Raw genomic sequence first — 3985 nt, forward strand, 5'->3', positions numbered from 1 at the left:
AAGCAAGCCAGTTTTGTGGGAAGGCACATGAAGATGTGAGTGCTCATCTCTAATACTTTCTGGACATCTATAGCACCTTCACCATCAAAGGAGTTACCGAAGACACCATACTACTTCGCCACTTCCCATTCTCGCTTTTGGGGAAGGCAAAGCAGTGGTTCTACACCAACAAAGATAGAAATACTACATGGGATAACTGTTCCACCACCTTCCTAGCCAAGTTCTTTCCTACAAGCAAGACCAATGCTCTGCATGGGAGAATCTCAAGTTTTCAGCAATGACATGATGAATCTGTCCTTGAGGCATTGGAATGCTTCCAAGATTACATATTAGAATATCCTCATCATGGGATGGAGAATTGGCTACTCATGTAGACTTTCTACCCTAGGTTGACCAATAGTACCCATGAGACTATGGATGCTGCTACTAGAGGTGCTTTCTTGTCACTCACACTCCCAGCTGCAATAGCTCTCATGGAGAAGATGGTCTCCAACCAAGGCTGGAATGAAAAATGAGTTTAGACCCACAAGATAAGTGGAGGTATGCATAACTCAAGGAAGTAGACATGCTGTCTACCAAGATGGACCTGCTGATGAAGAAGCTTAAAGACCGAGCCAATGAGAAGCAAGAAGTCATGAATATGCCTCGGCCATGGAGGAGGCGACCATGATGACCCCCATAGGCCTGGCATCTTGAGCTTCAGGCAGCCATAGTGTGGGATGGCTATGAACCTCGCATAGCATGGCCGCCCCAACAGAGCATGGTAGAGACTAGCAAAGTCAACCACCTCAAAGTCGAGAACCTTCTTTTGGAAGTTGGTAGGATCCCTGAATGTAATGGCGAGCCAGATGCTTCCGAGAAGAATGGCTTGGGCCCTAGGGATGACCCCGAAGAAGGGAGCCCCTCCTAGGTAGAGGTCCTTCCTTGAGATCCCCATGCAGCCGAGGGTGTCAGCGTAGAGGATGTTAAGGCTGCTAGAGCCATCCATCAGCACCTTCATGAGGCATGCCCACCCAACAATGGGGCTAACAATGCCCTGGGCTAGGGATGTGTCATAGGTAGTCCTGGCAGGCGAAGGTTATTGGTACCTCCAACTAGCAAAGGCATTGTGGCGGCGCCCTACTTGCCACATTGACCCCTCGTAGTGGGTCCTCGGAGGCTCATGGAGGCAGCGAAGTCGGTCCTCTCCCAAAGACCATGGGGCAGAGCCGGGTCATGTTGAGGGTGAGATCCCCTTTGACTCGCCTTCCCATGGGTGAGGGGAGAGCCTGTTCGAGGTGCCTAGGTGATGCCATAGATCTCTCAGGCCAGCTAGCGGCGGGTGCCCAGCGGACTAGGCATTGCCTGCCTCAGCATGCTGGGAGAGTGAGAAAGGGTCCTCCTTGCCCTATGGGAGAACCTAGCCTAGGCTCAAGGGTGGTTGTCCCTGCTGCTCCTAGGCTATGATAGATCCACAGCGGATCCAGTAGGCTAGGACCTCGAGATCTGCTCTCGAGGGCCCTGGTGGAGGGGACGATGCAGAGGGCTTGTTGCCCACCAACGTGGCCCCATGGATTAGATGGAGCTCGTCATAGCAGTCGGTGATGTAGGCCAGGCTCCCAAAGTTGAGGACCTAGCCCGGAGTGAAGGCGCCGGCCATGATGGAAAACCCGTCAAGGAAGCGGACGTCACCATCTAGGGTGGTGCCACTTGCTCCGACGATGAGGCAGGTGGCTGTCGCACCCGGTTTTCCAAAGAATACCAAGCGCTAACTATATGTGTGCCCAAGATGTCCACACAACACATATAGTGACAAATATGGAGAATATCAAGAACAATGCTTTATTACATATGGAAATATAGTTATAACAAGACTTACATCTATTACAAAAGCATAGTGAAAACTATTCTTAATCTTCTCTTCGAGACTCCATACTCCACAGGGACGACTGACTGGGGGAGCACTTGCCTAGTACTCTTGGAACTCCTTTGGTAAACTCATCACTTGAACCATCATCTGGTACCTATCCAGGATTTTTATTGATTATAAAGCAAGTATGAGCACACCATACTCAACAAGTATAACATGAGGGGATGCAAGGCTCAAAAGGCTGTACACGGCTGGACTGGGGTAAGCACTTTTAGTTAGTCATATTTTATTTATTAAACCTATGTTTCTAGGTTATGCTTAAGCTCCCAAGGTGAAAGTATAATTAACAACAAGATTAATCATCACCCAAACCATCCATAGAACCATGTATCTCCAAAAGGATCCAGGCCACTCTTATCCATGAGCATGGCTAATATATCAGTTTTAAAACAACTCTGCAGAGTTTGTACACTTTTACCACGAGTCGTGATTGCCCTTTGCCCAAGGGGACCGACCTCTTGACTCACTTCCAAGGTAAGTCAGCAGGGATCACTATGAAGCTTTCCACCCGTCGTTCCAATAAGTAGCAACCGCTAAGGTTTCAGCCGTCGAGCCGTATGTAGCCCTTCTCCAGGAGTGCCACTCATGGTCGCAGCATAGTACACACCCTGGCAGGAAAAGAAACATACCAACTAGTGCCCCCTCTTTCCCTTTCAATAAGCTGCTGACGAACTAGAACAGATTAAGATACTAGGCTAAGACCAGAGCCATGTAGTTCTCATGGCTGTACTATAAATCCTGGGTTGCCACTTTAAGATTCAATCCTTACAGAGGGCAGACTAGAGCACCCAAAAAGGCCCAATGCTCTAGCCCCTTTATGTCCATGTTGCTAAAAAGCACCTTTTAATATTGATTCCATAAATCATTAGTCAAAATTAACATTATGATGTTGGTGATTGCAGGCTAAGCAAAACTACCCATATGCATAACCCAAGGTAACAAGGAATTCAGGATAACAAAGGTTATAGGTAAAGTCCTTAGGGGTTTATCATATTAGACACATGCACATGAAGAGGTGATTAAATAGTTATTAGGTAACAAGGGTACTCATGTTACACTTGCCTCAAATAGTGCTCAAAATTATCCAACTTTCCTTTTGGATCATCCTTATACAGCTCCACTTCTAACGATAGCATCAAGCAGCACAAGCATCTTAAACAAACCTAGAAACAATACACCATGCATTATAAAACAAGATATAAAGGTTTTAAAACATGTAGGGCTTGTAACTATGATCGTAGAGCGCAAAAAACAACTTACACAAGAGCCACAACTAAAGATATACAATCAGAGGTATAGATGGAGAAGGATTGGATCTAGATGAACAACAGTGAAGTTCAGAAGAATGGAAACCCATTCATTAGAATGGAAAGGGTTGGATATGTACTATGTTCTAAACATAGGATAGGGTTTGGAGAAGCATGATAGGAGGATGATATTGGTATTTTGGGCTGCATGGGATTGCAAAGTATACAAAGAATGGATATTGATTATTATTAGGTGGCATGCTAGATCAACGAGGGACACAATTACAACAAATTGTGCACCAACTGAACATGCCCGTATGTGCAGCGGGTAGCAGTGGCTGCAACCATCAAAAGAAAGATCTCTGCTGAACTTCTATAGAGGATATTTGGTGGGATTGTGTGCAGCTACTAAATACACATCCATGCCATAGGGTTTATTGATATGGTCAAATATTTGACGGAGAACACGGTCGCACACCGGTGCACCATGAACCTGCACATCGGCGGACGCCAGACATGTCTAACAACAAAAACATGGTAGTCGCTTCACCAATCAGTGATCAGTTTTGTGGGTTTGCTGGGTACTGTATGGAGTATGTTATAGCAAAAGGACATGTTGTTTTGACCATTGGTTAGCCGGGGAACGTGATTGAAAGTCAGGACTGTGTGGCTGTTGGTATGGCAAGAGCAGCGACAATGGCGATGTTGATAATTTCAGTGCCATGGTTTATATGGAGAATCCAACTTGCAGGGACGTGTGTAAGTCTATGATACACAATGTGGTCAAAAGGCTTGACCAATGGAGTGGCGAATCTCTAGGAACACACAT

General features: G+C 46.2%; 1 non-coding gene across 1 annotated transcript; it reads right to left on the bottom strand.

Moving 5' to 3' along the window:
* Positions 1–243: 243 nt before the first annotated feature.
* On the bottom strand, positions 244–352 carry LOC136519181 (small nucleolar RNA R71). The gene has a single exon (XR_010774742.1). It is a non-coding gene; the product is annotated as a small nucleolar RNA R71 (small nucleolar RNA).
* Between the last annotated feature and the right edge of the window lie 3633 nt (positions 353–3985).

Source organism: Miscanthus floridulus, chromosome 17, assembly GCF_019320115.1.
Source record: "Miscanthus floridulus cultivar M001 chromosome 17, ASM1932011v1, whole genome shotgun sequence".
In the NCBI taxonomy this organism is placed as follows: domain Eukaryota; kingdom Viridiplantae; phylum Streptophyta; class Magnoliopsida; order Poales; family Poaceae; genus Miscanthus; species Miscanthus floridulus.